General features: G+C 42.4%; 1 long non-coding RNA gene across 1 annotated transcript in view; it reads left to right on the plus strand.

Annotated features, from left to right (window-relative positions):
• Nucleotides 1–2,008: 2,008 nt before the first annotated feature.
• Nucleotides 2,009–16,543, plus strand: part of LOC132652813 (uncharacterized) — a 44,490-nt gene continuing 29,955 nt past the window's right edge. Inside the window, exon 1 of the long non-coding RNA XR_009590369.1 lies at nt 2,009–2,141. This is a non-coding gene — a long non-coding RNA (uncharacterized LOC132652813). The remainder of the gene's footprint in view (nt 2,142–16,543) is intronic.

Raw genomic sequence — 16,543 nt, forward strand, 5'->3', positions numbered from 1 at the left:
GTGTACAGATTTAGTGAATTAAGTGATGTGACCTTGACTCTGGCAATATCCTTTCCCCCAGATTTCTTATCTTTAGGGTGGACTTGAATAGCTACCATAAACTCCAAAGCTATGTTAATAACCCTTTGGGTCCTGAACTCTAAGGCTACTACCCTGGGATATTGTTGCAGACATGCAGGCAGCGGCCAGGGAGATTATTTTGTGAATGGGTATTCCATATCCTACGATATCTCTTGGGCTCCTGGAACAATGCAAGTTAAGGTTCATGAACACTGATGGTGCTTCAACCCTCCCGAATGTTACCTTTTATGGCCTTCCCCGGCAATGACGTTGTTCTTAAAAGTTCCTGGCTTCCAGAATTACAATATCTGACACGGATATACTTGTTATATGCTGGGAACTACCAAAACAGCTGGACTCTCATAGGTTCTTGATGTGCTTTACAACCGTGTCTCACACTGTTGTATCTCTAGACATGGACTGAAAGTTAAGATAGTTTGGCGAAGGAGTTTAACAGCACGTGTTCTCAGGGTTGTCCAGAGAAGTGGAAACAATGTGCTCAACAGGTAGATGGAGAAGCAGATATGTAGCCAAAACAAAGATTGGCTTAAATAAAGCTAGAGTATAAAAAGTCTGAAGAGCCACGGTGGGAAAACAGACAGTGTAGTCTTAGGAGACTTAGGACAGTCCTGTAACTCTAATCTGAAGGTGAAAAAGAAAATCTATATCCCTGCTTGAAGGTAGTCAGACAGGGAGAATTCCCTCTTATTGTGATACCATCAGACTTTCTGTTCTATTTAAGCCTTAAATGGCTGGGGTGAGGCCACCCCAAATACAGAGGGCTATTTGCTTTATTTAATCAGTGCAGGTGTTGGTCTCCTAAGCAAACCCAAACCCCTTCACAAACATGCTCAGAGTAAAATTTGACCAAATACCTGGGCACTTCCTGTCCCACTCATAGTGACCCACAACACAGCACACAGGTGACTGAGGCAGGATTTGGCCAGACAGCTTGGGCTCCAGAGTGTATAGACTATTATGTTAACCGATGTGTTTGTTCAGATGAGGATTTTATATTTATCTTTTCCATATTTTTTTTCTCCCCTCCGCCCCTGTGGTGTCTTCCTCTGCAGCGGGGGTGGCCTGGCCTAGAACTCATGACTACCCTTCAGAGTCACCTCCTGTGTGCTGGATTTCCAGACTCCATGACCACATGTGACTTCCGCTTTTCAAAAAGTACAATTGCTAACATTTTCTCACAAAAATAAGGAAGCCCTATAAAGAGAGTTTGTTACCAGGATGGCCTTTATGTCTTACTTCTTTGCATCATTGTAGTTAAACACCTCAGGAAACAGCTTAAAAGGAGGAAACGGGGTCTGGGCTCATGGTTTCAGAAGATTTAGTTTGTCATGGAGAACAAAGCGTGGTGGCGCCCCTGGCTTCACACCACAGTGGGCCACCAGGCAGAGACAAGGGCAACATTGGTGCTTGCTGCTGGTTCCCTTTGATTCCATCTGGGCCTTAGCCCATGAGATGGTGCCTCCCACATTCCTTTCTGGAAATCACCTTGCCACACACCAAAGATGCATCTCAATTTCCTAGATGATTCTAGCTTCAGTGAAGTTGACCATGTAGGTTAGACAGCCAAATCTTTCAAGGAAAAAAAATTGTATATATATATATATATATATATATATATATATATTGGTTTTAATTGTTTAATTTCATCCCAACGGTGCCCCCCATTCTCCTCTCCTCCTAGTATCCCCCTTTCCCCTTCCCCACTCTCTTTCCCTCCAGAAAAGGGGAACTCCCCTCCCCCTTTTTAACCCTCCCCAGCACATCAAGTCACATCAGGACTGAGCACATCCTCATCTCCTGAGGCCAGCAAGGCAGCCCTGCCAGGGGGAAATGATCTTTGGTTGCGTCACACTGAAACTTACATATTATAACTCTGGTTCCTCATAAACCGGGGAAGGGAAAACAGATATTCTTTTCTGTTCTTTCCCGGAATCTCACACACAGAGAGCTGTCACCGTGGGTCTCTGACTACGGGTCTCCAGGCTTGGCTCTCCAGCCTGACTCAGCTCCCTTTGGAATACGCTACTGAATGGGAGGAAGAAAGACTCTCGTCTTAACAGGTGCTCAATGCTCGGTATAAATGTATAACAATGTAGTGCTTGTCAATCTGTGACAAAATTGGAGACTTTTTGAAAAGAAAAAGAGAGACAGGAAGGCTTCTCATGACAGGTGACATTTGAACAGGCAATTGCGTGACATAAGGGTAGAAGTAAGATGAGAAAAAAGCTGCTTAGGTGGGGAGCGCACCAGTAAAAGTTGGGAATCTTGTCTCACTGTTGTGCTTAAGGAATAGGACGAAGTCACCGTGGTACAGGTAGGAAGGTGAAGATGTCAGGTAGGTAGCCTGGGCCAGGTGACATAGGGTCTTTAGACTAATGGGAGAGCCCATGGCTTTTGGACGAGAAGACACTGGCAAATTTTGGAAAGAAAATATGATTGGATTCATGTTTTAAAGGATCTCTTTGGGGATTTGATGGAGAGTCATCACCTGAGAGCGAATGTGGGTGCCTCAAAGCTAATTAGACATCCGCTGTCACCATCCAGATGAGACGTGAGGGCGGCAAGGCTGAGCGGGGTGGCAGTGTGGAGCATTGTTTGGCTGTGGGTTATATGGGGAAAGCAGTGGTGAGGGGGTTCTGTTTGTGTAATCACTGTGTGCTACAAGTCAATTTGATTCCCCTACGAGGCCTCTGTAAAGGTGATCTTGAAGCCCAGCAGATTTATGTCAGGAGAGCAGTTTGCACTAAGTGGTATCTAAGGTCCTTTTCTCCAGCACGGTGATTCTAATCCCATTTGCTACGAGCTGCCTGAGATATAACAACTCTTTTATCAGCTGCAGTAACACTTTGCTCCTGTATGCGAGGCTTAGCATATCTTTATGTATTTATTTCCTGATCTGGGTGAATTTTAATAGTGACGTTCTTAGTCCGTGCAATAGAAGCTGCTGGAAGAAACTGAATGAGTATTCAGCAGGTTCATGAATGTGAAGGATGGAGTGTCACAAAATTAGAGGAAAAACCTCGAGGACGTGTATCTGTTATGTAAATATGGAGGGAAAGAGGCCATGGGAAAGAAAAACAACGTCTAACATAATATAATATGTAAATAACCCTCAGAGAAGGACCCCAGAAAGGGTTATTTCATTTAGCTGTATCAGTGAAAAATTGCCTGGCTTTATAACAGAAAAAAAAATTCTCTAATCCACTTTGAAAAGTGCTTGCTCCATATATTAAGCCTGGCATTTCCAGGCTGCCAAATTCCTGATGGAGCTGGTGATTAGAAGACAATGCAGCCACACCCACTTTCTTTCTCTCTTTCTTGGCTCTGCCTCAGCTTACTTCCCTCTGCATGGCTTGTGAAAGTCTGAGACAGGCAGACAGCAAGAGAGAGACAGGATCATACTTAGCTGATCAGGTTAAAAAGGAGTTGCTATCAGGAATGTACACCGGTCAGTAAAGGGCTGGTTGGTAGAAGGGAGAAGGAATGAGAAAGATCAAAAGCGTCAGTGGCACGTGCAGAGTGGAAGGTCCACATTGAATCACCTCCAAACCAAATAAAACAAAGCTTTGTTTTATTGCAGATAGTCATGATGAACAGATGCTCGTTTTTCAGCCCGTCATTCCATCATGTTACTTTAGCTGGCCCAATGAGGTCCCAGGGCTGCCTCCCAGCAGCTCTGGGAAAGGCGAGGATACAATGGTACGTGTGTGCATGTAGGCATGTAGTGTGAGAGAGTGAAATGTGGTAAATTGTTATGATTGCTTTTGATGTTTGCCATAATAGAGTCCTTCTGAGCAATCAGGTGGTGTTCCAGCAGGATGTGGAGTGACACAGGTGGGCATTATTTAATTCATCTGTGAGAAAGTGAGCAGCCGAGGGAGATAAAGTGGGTGTTAGTCAGAACAGTATGGGTTTTGATATGGTACATCTAAATTCTTCTCAAGGATCATCTGGGAAATCAACTCCCTATTTTTAGCTAGAATATATACATCTGTATATTCTCTTTCTATATAGGTATATATACATATATTTATACATATGTATATATACATATATATACACACGTGTGTATATATATGTATATATGTATATATAGACATATATGTATATATGTCTATATATACATATATGTATATATGTCTATATACATATATACACGTGTGTAAATATGTATATAGACATATGTAAATATAGACATATACATATATACACACACACATATATACACACACACACATATATATATATATATATATATATATATATATATATATATATATATACATATATATATACACACACGTGTGTGTGTTGCAACTTTTTTTTCCTAGTAGGGGGATCTTTTTCTCCACTCACTTTCTAGTTTGGTTCATCCTAATAGGCCTCCCAAAATTCATGAGTCAGAAAGAACTTGTTCTGATTGGAATTTAATTCCATAATTTAAATAATGGTGACTGGTAAGCTTCATGGGGATCCTGAAACATCATCCAATATTCTACAGCTCTTCTAGATTGTTCTAGAAACTAGTGAGGGTTTCCTTGTGGCCTCTGGGACACAGTAGTCACGAGGCCATGGCAATCTGAAATGATGTAGTCAATACAGGTGACTGAGCACACTGGAAACCCAGCACAGCATCTACAATCAGGAAAAGAGCATCAAGGATCTACTCATTTGCCTCATATGGAGGCAAATGAATATCATGGTCACACTGGCTTTTCAATGATGGGATATAAGAAAGATTATCATTGGTTGTAAAAGAATATTAGTCTCTCTCCTATTGTGATAAAATACTCTGACAGGGTTTATTTTGGCTACAGTTCCAGAGGGATAGAGCTTGTAACAGCAGAGGACATGACAACAGGCCAGGAAAGTTGCACTTAGTCCAACTTCAAATCCTTCGTAGTCTATCAGAGTCTCTACAGTGTTTAAAAGTCCAAATTCAAAGTCCCTTCCGAGAGTCATGCAGTCTCTTACCTGTAATCCCACAGAAAATCAAAAGCAAAAAGCAAATTACATACTTTCGACATATAGTGGCACACGATATAATACACTACCATTCCAGAATGAATCATAGTGAGGAAATACTGGACCAAATGAAGCCTGGAAACCAGCTGGGCAAACTCCAAACTCTGCACAGCTCCACGTCTGATGCCAAAACGCTCTTCAGAGCTCCACCTCCTTTCAGCTTTGTGAGTGCGACACACTTCTTTCTCTTGAGTTGGTTCTACTTCTTGTTAGTAGTTTTCCTTGGCAGATCTCCCACGGCTCTGGCATTCCAAGGGATCTCCAAGGCAATCCGGGATATACCTTCACAGCCTCGCACAATGGCCTCTCTGGGCCTCCATGCAAGGACACCCCTGCCGTACACATGGCCTCATGGCCTTCCCTTAATTGCAGAGGGAGATTTCATAACCCCTTTCTTATATCCTTGACTCTAAAGACAGGACTACATGGCCAAAGCTGCCGAGTTCTGCTGCTCGCTGGGGCTGTAACGTGGCCTCCTCCTTCAATTACATCTTCACCAGCTTTCTGTTTTCCATGGTTTCCTTCACTACCTAAGTTTGGTTGATCTCAGACTAGGTCTATAGAGCAAGTTGACCTTGAACTCAGAGATCTGAATGCCTCTGTCTCCTGAGTGCTGGGATTGGAGGTGTGTATAATCTTGTCTGGACCTCCTTTTCACAAGATGGAAGTTTAGCTGGGTGGGATCTTGCCCTGAGGGTTACTGCTCCCTTTTTTCCATTTTCCCTTAATTCCATTCCACTTCCTTTTGCTCCTTTTCTGCCTGAGCCACACGTTTTATGCTTTTCCTTGCTCACCTCACTCCTTTTCATCAAAATGCTCTTTATTAGAGTAAACACTAGTAACCACATGACAGAGTCTAGCATAGGCTGTTTTGAGATTTCATTTGCCAATGCAATTCACCCCAAATTCTTCACTTTAGCCTCAGGCAAACTTTTTGGACAAGGACAAAAAGCAGTCACATTCCTATCAGAAGAGTAGTGTCTAGGCCACACACTATCATCCCCCTCTGAAACCTTTAGAGCCAGGTCCCCATAGTTCACATCATCCTCAGCACCACTGTCTTCCATGCTCCTACTAGTATTGTCCATTAAGCCCCATTCACAGCATTCCACTGCTTTCCTAATCCAAAATCCTAAAATCCACATTCCTCCAAACAAAAGCAAGGTCAGGCCCATCACAGCAATACCTCAGTCCCTGGTACCAACTTCTACCTTAGTTAGTTTTTTTTTTTTAATTCTTTATTAATTATACTTTATTCACTTTGTATCCCCCCTGTGGTTCCCTCCCTCCTCCAGTCCCAATCCCTCCCTTCCTCCACCCTCTGCATGCATGCCCCTCCCCAAGTCCACTGGTAGGGGAGGATCTTTCCTTCCTGATACTAATCAATTAGGTCTCATCAGGAGTGGCTGCATTGTCTTCTTCTGTGGCCTGTAATGCTGCTTCCCCCTCAGGGGGAGGTAATTAAAGAGCAGGCCAATCAGTTCATGTCAGAGACAGTCCCTGTTCCTATTACAATGGAAACCACTTGGATCCTGAACTGGGCATGGGCTACATTTTTTTAATTAATTTTTATTTTTTTATATTAATTACTGTTTATTCACTTTGTATCTCAGTTATAGTCCCCTCACTCCTCCTCTCCCAATCCCACCTTCTCTCTCTCATCTCCTCCTATGTCCCTCTGTAAGTCCAGGGATAGGGGAGGTCCTCCTCCCCTTTCATCTGATCCTAGCTTATCTGGTCTCATCAGAACTGGCTGCATTGTCCTCCTCTGTGGCCTGGCAAGGCTGCTTCCCCATCTGGGGGAGGCCATCAAAGAGCAAGCCACTGAGTTCATGTCAGAGACAGTCCCTGTTCCCCTTACTAGGGTACTCTCTTGGCTACTGAGCTGTCATGGGCTACATCTATACAGGGGTTCTAAGTTATCTCCATGCATGGTCCTTGGTTGGAGTATCAGTCTCAGAAAAGACCCCTGTGCCCAGATATTTTGGTTCTGTTGCTATCCTTGTGGAGCTCCTGTCCTCTCCAGGTCTTACTATCTTCCCCTTCTTTTCTAAGATTCCCTGCACTCTGCCCATAGTTTATGAGTCTCAGTATCTGCTTTGATACAATGCTGGGTAGAGTCTTTCAGAGGCCCTCTGTGGTAGGCTCCTGTCCTGTTTCTTATTTTCTCCTTCTTCCAATGTCAGTCCGGTTTGCCTTTCTGAGTGAGGATTGATCATCTTACCCAGGGTCCTCTTTCTAGCTCACCTTTAGGTATACAGATTTTTGTAGGTTTATCCCATATTATATGGCTAGTATCCACTTATAAGTGAGTATTTATTGTGTGTCTTTCTGTTTCTGGGATACCTCACTCAGGATGATCTTTTCTAGTTCCCACCATTTGCCTGCAAATTTCATGATTTCCTTGTTTTTAATTGCTGAGTAGTATTCCACTGTGTAAATGTACCATAATTTCTGTATCCATTCCTCCATTGAGGTATATCTGGGTTGTTTCCAGGTTCTGGCTATTACAAATAAAGCTGCTACAATCATGGTTGAGTAAATGTCCTTGTTGTGTACTTGAGCATATTTTGGATATATGCCTAGGAGTGGTATAGCTGGATCCTGAGGAAGCGCTATTCCTAATTGTCTGAGAAAGAGCCAGACTGATTTCAAATGTGGTTGTAAGGGTTTGCATTCACACCAGCAATGGAGGAAGGTTCCCCTTTCTCCACAGCCTTTCCAGCATATATTGTCTCTTGAGTTTTTGATCTTAGCCATTCTGATGGGTGTAAAGTGAAATCTGAGGGTCGTTTTGATTTGCATTTCCCTGATGACTAAGGATATTGTGCATTTCTTTAAGTATTTCTCTGCCATTCTATATTCCTCTACAGAGAATTCTCTGTTTAGCTCTGTACCCCAATTTTTAATTGGATTACTTGATTTGTTGCTTTTTACAACAAATTTGTTTCTTTAGTCCTTTATGTATACTGGATATTAGCCCTCTGTCAAATATAGGGTTGGTGAAGATCCTTTCCCAGTCTCTAGGCTGTTGCTTCACTTAGTTAGGGTTTTATTGCTGTGAAGAGACTCTGTGACTCAAACACATGAGTCTATGGGAGCCACACATACTCAAACCACCACAGAGAGAACTAGAAATGAGGCCAGGTTATGAAATCTCAAAGCCTGCCTTTAGTAGCACACTTCTTCGAGTAAGTATCCCTTTCTAAAGGTTCCATAACCCTCTTAAACAACACTACCAGATGAGGACTAGGTGTTCAAACATATAAGCCCATGGGGTGCATTTTATTTTCAAACTACAAGAAAGAGGAAACACATCAGTTTGTAACATGTGAAGTTGGAAAAGGAAGAAAAGAACCATTAACATTCCATTCTCAAGTATACTTATACCTGTGTGTGAGTTAGCCTTCTGGTTGCTATGACAGGATATTTAACTTCAACAACTTAGTGGAGGAAAGCTTTGTTTTCGATTCTGGTTTCAGGAAGCTCAGCATGCAGTTGGTTGGCGTAACTCTCAGGAAGATCATATTGTGGCAGGATGTGATGGAAGAGGTTCTCATCTTATGGAGGACAGAGGGAGGGACATAGGAAAAGGTCAGGACAAGATATACATTCAAGATCATGTCGTCAGTGAGCTGATTCCCCCAGTGAAGTTCCACTTCCTAGTTTTTTACCATTTCCCAAGTGTGTCATTCTATTATGTATCAACCAAAGAACTGATCTCTTAAGTCAGAGGCCTTAAGATCCAACCGCTTCCCCAAAGCTCATCAGCTTGAAACCAAGCCTTTACTACAAATCTTTGAGGGACAATTCACAGTCCAGTGATAAGCTGAGAGCTTGAGTTCCTTCCATGCACACGGGAGGGTCCAGTCTGAGCAGCACTGTGTCAAGAGTCAGCTGCTGCTACTCTAGGTTACCTCCACTTGGCAGTGTATGATTGTAGTGGGGCTTAGTCGACTTGAATGCTTTTACGTTATTTTAGGAAGATCATTGAAATAAAAACATATGTTAAATAATCTTGACAGCATAACACGAACTAAAATGCATCCGCGTATTCCCAGGAGCCCATGTGGCAAGGCACTTTGTCGTAGGATAACTTGAAAGTAAATCTCGGGGCAAGTCAGCACTTCGGAACTCACTGGGAAAGCTCTATGGTAGGCCATTATATTCTTTTAGGTCTTCTGAGTGCTGTGAGTGAATGCCTCGGGTTACTCAATGCATGCCTTACCCGTGTCTCCACCGTTTTCCACCCTCCTGTGCTCCTCAAGACTTGGCAACAACTAATGGACCATTGCTCATGGACCAGGGACAATGAGAGGGCTATTAATTTCTAAGTAGCCCTGTGGCATACCCACAAACATACCCACAACACACACACACACACACACACACACACACACACACACACACACACATACATGTAGTAATAAAAATAAATAAAAAGAATTGAAAAGTTGCTTTATATGTTATTGACTCTGAGATGCTGGAGATTACACACACACACACACACACACACACACACACACCATAAAACAAAGAGAAATACAATCTACTGCGTTTATTTAGTATTCCTCATAAGTGTATAAGTGTTTAGTATAAGTGTTTAGGGTAGATCCCTGGGTTTTGGATATTCAATTGGAAAACTTGTCCCTGGGGAAAACTTATTCTCTCTCTCTCTTTCAGCAGTCTTGGCTCATCTTCTTATGCACAAGAGGTGGAGGAGAGGAAGAGAAGCTGGTTTGATACTCATCTTTCCTTGGGAGAGGACAATGGTAGAGAGCTGAGAGCAGAAGGCTGACCTTACCTTTTGAGAAAGGGAAGCCACAGAGAATACTAGACAGAGCTCCATATGGCTGCAGGGTCTTGGTGTCTCTAGGAAGGCCACTGGAGGAGGAAAAGGGATGATCTCTTTGTTTTGTTTTATTTTTCTTATCTGGAGATTCTGATGCCTTCCTTAGAGCTGTCCTAAGTACATAGTGAGGCAGAGTCATATTCCCAACCCCTTGGCCCTGTTTTTTACTAATCTGGTTAAATCCAGGCTGAGGAGGATACAGAATTCCAGGGGATGAAGGACTGAGAACTCTGTTCATGGTAGGCAGCCTCAACCTGAAACCTCAGATGACATCGGTAAAGCAAGGGTGGGGAGGCCATTCTTTTCATTCATTGTCCATCCGGTCCTGTGTGCTTGGTGCCTCTCCTGAGCACACACCCATTCCTCCTCTATGAAGCACTGGCTTACATAGAGAGCCAGTCCAATGTGAAGGCAGGCCTTTGCCTTTCTGTGTTTTCTTGTTTAACGGATAATACTAAAAATACCCACAAGAAAAATGATGATAATGCTTTTAGAGGCATCACAAAGTGGCCATTAAATAAGAGGCAGGTTTCATTTGTTGGACTCTTAGTTCCTTTCTATTGGTGGATTAGTGAGCTGAGAGTGAAACTCTCCTTCATGGCGCCCAGAACTCTGATGTGAACAGGCAAAGTGCTCTCTGGAAGGTGTGTGTGTGTGTGTGTTCCACTTTAAACTAACAACAAACAAAAAACTCTGCTGGTTCTCTTAACTCCTACTTTTACAAAGAAATCTGAAGCCATTCTTTTTGTTCTTCTGGATGAGGGCAACAGAGAGCAGCTTTCTTTGTCTGTTCTATATAACCAGCTCTTATTTTATCTGCTTGCCCTGCAATCATTTTGTGAAATAGTCACTAGGGCAAACTGGAAAAGTAAGATTGCCCTCTATTTTTTCCATACTGCTCCCCCCACCTCTACCATTATGGTATTTATATCAAGGGAATTGTAAAGTGAGCTTAATATGAATGCAAGGAAAATTATAAACAGAGAGATAAACTCCCTGCACATACTGAATATCTTTCCAAAATGTATGTGCATAAATTGTATATTTTCTAGGGTTTGGATTACCTGAACCACGATTGAATTTCAGTGCCACTGAGAAGTGTTTGAGGAACCAGAAATCAGTCAATCAGCCTGTAGATATACCTTAGTTCTAGGATGTTTCAGATTTCTTTCTTCAATGACCAATGGTGAATTTGTATAGATAATTCAGAAGCATACATTTCAACACTTAATAAAGCCTATTGTACCTAGAGGCATTTTCTGTATAGAATTATTGACCTACTTTATACTCCAATCCAATTAATTATCTTAGGAAACTGGTCCAATGCGAAGAGCTGTTAAGAAATTTCTCCACATCAGAGATCAGACCTCTACTCTTGCCTGATGCGTCTAAAACAAAAAGGGGGAACTGTAGAGAGCTGCGGAATGCTATGCCTTAAAGATGGAGCTGGTTTCTGCCTTCCACCTTCCCGATGGTGAGTGCTCTCTGTCACGAACAATTCCACATTTGGCTAAGGCTGAGGATCTGGCTTGTTTCCATGTATGTGGACCTATCTGCATTGCCCACGTGGCATGCCTGGGTTGGCTACCCAGAGGCTATTTAAGCTGTGGGCTGGCTTTCCCCAGGGTCCGAGGATTGTTCAAGGTTCCTGAATAAACTGCATTGAAAAGAAAAAAAAAAAAAAAGAAATTTCTCCACAACTTGAATTAGTAAGACCATAAGACAAGATGAGTTTTTTGCAAAGCGGACCGTTATCAAGGTGAGTCTTTATGTAATCTTACAAGATTGAAAATTTTTTTGGTGTTACATTTTATGAATTTTATACCTATTGATGTTACGTTCCTCTTTTTCCTGTCAGTGCCCACAATGGCTTCCTGTTACCTGGGACAGGTTGGTTCTCTCTGGCCTGCACTTCTTCTTCCCACCTCTTTTCTTGTACTTGATACCTTAGCTTAAAGGAACATCTGGCATTTGCTTAGTTATCACTCACTCCCCTCTCTTGGAGTGTTTCTTTCATCTTCATAGTTATCTTTTCAGCTCTGAAACCCCTATTTTTCATTTTCTTTGCTCAAGTCCTACTTTATGACCCACTTCGACTGCCTAACAAACGTATAACCTATTTCTCCACATGAAATGATTGCTTCCTTTTCTTCGCTGGGTTAGCATGGTTATTCTCTACAGAGGTCCACCTTAGTGTCTCTGCAGAGGTTAAGAAACATCCCAAAGCATGCTTATTCCCCTCCACACATTCATTCTGTGCATGTGATTCTCACAGTCATCTCAACAGTGGACCCAATACTCTTCCCAATCTCTCCTAGACATGTGTGCTAGTGAGTCCTTTCATTCATAGCATGAAGGTGCTTGCTGATACAGAAAAGTGTCTGGGAGAGAGTGAATGCAGTAGTTCTCTTTCTCTTTAGACCTAGTGATGCTGTGATGCTTGGGAGGCGGTCACTTAGGAGACTCAAGCAACTAAATCATATTATATCTGCAGTCAAGGACAAAGAAGAAATGTGGGTCCTTTGGGCCCTGCTGCTTCTGCCCAGCTAGTTTTCTTCACTCTTGTACAGTTTAAGGCTCAAAAGGAGGGAATGATGCACAGTGGGCTCTTTTGCATCAGTCAACAGTCAAGACAATCCCCTATAGACATGCCTACAGGTCAACCAGGCTCAGAAAAGTCCTCAGCTGAGGCTCTTTCCTCAGGCTCTACGTTCTGTCAAGTTGACAGTCAAAACCAATAATCACAAATATGGACTCTTGGGAGGGATTGTGGGATATCAACCTTTCTTGATTTCTTTTTGGAGAGAATAGATCTTTTTCCAGTATGCATCCTGCCATCTATCTTGAGGCCCTCACTAGAGCCTGTATTATGAGGCTCCTTAGATTTTGGGCCTAAAAAACTGTGAGTATAAAAAAACCTTACTTTTCTTTGTAAAATTAGTCTGCCTCAAGTATTTCACTGTGTTAACAAATGTTACCACGTGGCTTGTTTGCCTAGCATGAAGGGCTCCTTAATGAGACATATGGATGAACTGTTCTTTTGGAGTAGTTCTATAAGAGAAGGAAAAAAAGAAAGAAAGAAAGAAAGAAAGAAAGAAAGAAAGAAAGAAAGAAAGAAAGAAAGAAAGAAAGAAAGAAAGAAAAAGAAGAAAAGCAAGCAGGCAGGCAAAGGAATTTTGTTTGCTTATTTCCCTCCATGTAACCTTTCTCATTGGTTACTGCATGTAGAACACCGTGGGCATTTCTAGGTTGCCACAGGATGGTTTCGTTCATTTCGTTTGGGAAAACAGGTTCTGTAAGCAGTGATGTAGAATGTTTTATCAACATTCTTAAGCAGAGGAACTACATGGCTCAGGCGAGTATAACATTAGCCACATTTCTGTCACAATTAAAAAGTATCCTAGATACATTATTTGTGGCTATGGTGAAGAATGTGGTTTCTCTAATTTCTTTCTCAGCCCGTTTGTCATCTGCATACAAGAGGGCTACTGATTTTTTTTTCTTTTGAGTTAATCTTGTATCCAGCTGCTCTGTTGAAGGTGTTCATCAGCTGTGGTGGAGTGTTGGGGGCCCCTTACACTGTTATATCACCTGTGAAGTGACACTTTGACTTCTTTTTTTTTTTTTCAAATTTGTATCCCCTTGATCTCCTTTAGTTGTCTTATTGCTCTAGCTAGGACTTCAAGTACTATGTTGAACAGATATGGAGAGAGTAGGGAGGAGGGAGGGGACTACGACTGGGATATAAAGTGAATAAATAAATAAATAAATAAATAAATAAATAAATAAATAAAACTAAAAGGCACCCGAGACAATCACTTAAAAAAGGAAGTATTTATTTTGGCCCAGGTTTCAAAAGTTTCAGTCAATGTAGGCCTCATCTCTCCAGGCCTGTAGTGAGACTATGTCATAACAAAGAGGGCATGGTAGAGCATAACTGATCATCTTATGACAGCCTGGAAGGAGAAAGGGGAAGCTGGGAAGAAGGAGGGAGATGGAGAGAGCAAGCAGGGCAAATCGTCAGTGATATATGTCCTCTAACTAGGTCTCATCTCTGAAAGTTTCTGCCACCTCATGGTAGTGCTTCCAGCTAGGGACCAAATACATGAGCATGAGCGCTTCAGAGTTGTTCTAAATCCAAACCTAACAGATACTACTCTAGAAAGGGAAACAGGTGATGGCAGAATCTTTGATGGTGTGCAGGTGTATAGTTACATACGCCGTCTGAAACAGAACTGGCACTTCTTTTTCCATGCCCCTTATTGCCAGGATGTCTGGATGTCAGAGTGGTCTTACAAAAAACCAGATTGTCTATATGCTTACTTTAATCTGCTTCAAACAAGTTTCTCATAAATAATGTTGTTTAGGGCAAACATCTTAGGTTCTCCTATGTGAGAAGACATAGGTCCTGCTCCCGTCCAGAGAACCCTCTCCTTGCTGCAGTTCCAGGATCCTTCCAATTCTTGCTATGCCTGGAACACCAAGCCTGCATCCACCTGCAGGTTACCTGCAGTGCCTACCCTGATTTCCCCCTGGCTCCTTTCCCACCCTTTATTTCTTTGTCTCTTTCAGACCACTGCTTCAAAGAGGCATTCCCTAACTAAAGCACTGAAAACCAGGACCATTTCCATTCTTTTTTTTTTTTTCTGTTTGAGTTTCTTCTGGGCATGGGTGGTCAACATTGGATTGTATATCATTGTCTCAGCCATCTTTCAGTCAAGAGAATGTTATCTCCATGGGAACTGGGGCTTTGTCTAGTTTATTGTTGTTTCCTCAGTAACCACAGAGATGCTGGACTCGTTGTAAACCTTACTGAGTGAATTAATTCTAGAATATGGGGTTTAGGTACCAGAAGGGTAGAGAGAGCAGCAAGGATAAGGGCATTTACCATTTGCCAAGATGTGTTACCACACAGCTTTATTCTTCTCTATCTTTTATTCTGCAAAGGGATCTATCTATGCATCATAAACAGAGGAAAATTCCATTAAAAAAAAACAAAACAAAAAACAGTGGCAGCACCAACAATGTGCTTTGTGGGCTGATTTGTCCAAAATCTTTCTTATGCAGTCTTGTGCTTCATTAGCCTCAGGGCAGGACCTAGAGGTCTGGGAATTGTTCAAAATGACATGTAGGAGGAGCCAGGTGCCAGCACATTTGGCAGTTCCATTCTTGGAGTTTGGTCCACTTCTTAGGTCTGGCTTTTTGTGTTGCATCAGAGACTTGAGCCAAAACCCCTTGGGAATCCAAAGTTCTGTGGCTAGAAGGGCAGGTGTCAGGGCCAGGCCCCAGTTTCTTAGGCAGTCCTCCTTTATGTCACCGGAGCCTGTGGGCCACAGCTCTCTGCCAGGTAATGAAAAGAAAACATTCTAATAGGGACTTTCGTTCATAACATCTGTTTCGTTTGGGTAATTTTAGATGGCTAAAACCCACCTCACAGAACCAGGAGGGCTCCTATCATCTTACAAATGATTGCTTCGGTGTCTCTAGGCACCCGCCACCGTAATTAATAGAGTGAAAGGGCTGAGAAGAAATAGGAGCCCATTAAGCTCAGGAAGCAGCCTGCTTTAGGGCAAACTGACACAGAAGAAGACAGCGTAATGGTTTTTCTCTCTTAGAAAAGCCTCAAATAGGTCTTTCTCTCTCTTTAAAAAAATACATAATAGTGAGTTTGTGGGTTTTAATATTTAGGTTAACCTTTACTTAGCCAGACTGTTTAATGAAGCTCCAGCATGTCCCAGAAGAGCAACAACCTTATCCAAAGAGCTTAACAAGGACAAAAATCAAATCTTAAATATATCAAACCAAACCTCATTGTTACTGAGCCGTTTTCCCAAAGACAGCAGTTAGTAGAAATTACAGCACTTTTATTCAGATTTCTCAGTGGAAACACGAGGAACATTAGCAGTCACTAATTGTTCTGCACAGAGGATTTTCCGCTTTCTACCTCTCACAGTCATTTCTAGCCCTTCCAGCCGGAGCTTAGGAGGTAACCTGTTGAAACAGAGGGATGCCAATACATGAGGACCTTGATGGCGAGCGGGAACCATAGCCATGGCTTTGTAAGATGGCAGGGCTCCTCTTATCCAGCAATGTTCATTCTATTTTTTAACACAAGAATAAAAGCCCTCAAGCAGAAAGCAAGAAGATGGGGTGCGTACTGGGGAATTTATGTGAAGTCAAGAACAGTGTAAATGGGCTCTTTGTCTAGCCTAATTCTTTCTTGTGCTGCTCCATATGGTAAACAGAACACTTTGACGTGCATTATCTCATTTGGTTCTCAAAATAATTTCTTCTGAGCCAAAGCTCCGAGCCTTCCCCAGACCCGGAAAATGTTTCAAAATCCTTTATTGTCGCCTGGAGCTTGATGCTGTTGCAGAGCGGGGACCAAATGATATTTGGCTGTTTGGTCATCACAGCCTTTTTGGATGATGTGGTCTGTGGATTTTGGTCATTCAACCTTTCTGCCAGGTATTCATGTAGAACCCTTGGTTTACTAGGAAACATTTCTTGGGTTTTGGTATGCTGAAGTGCATCCTCGAGGGACTTACTTGAGGGTACTTCAGTCGTGTTGGATGATGAATGCCC

This window comes from Meriones unguiculatus, chromosome 3 (genome assembly GCF_030254825.1).
Source record: "Meriones unguiculatus strain TT.TT164.6M chromosome 3, Bangor_MerUng_6.1, whole genome shotgun sequence".
Classification (NCBI taxonomy): domain Eukaryota; kingdom Metazoa; phylum Chordata; class Mammalia; order Rodentia; family Muridae; genus Meriones; species Meriones unguiculatus.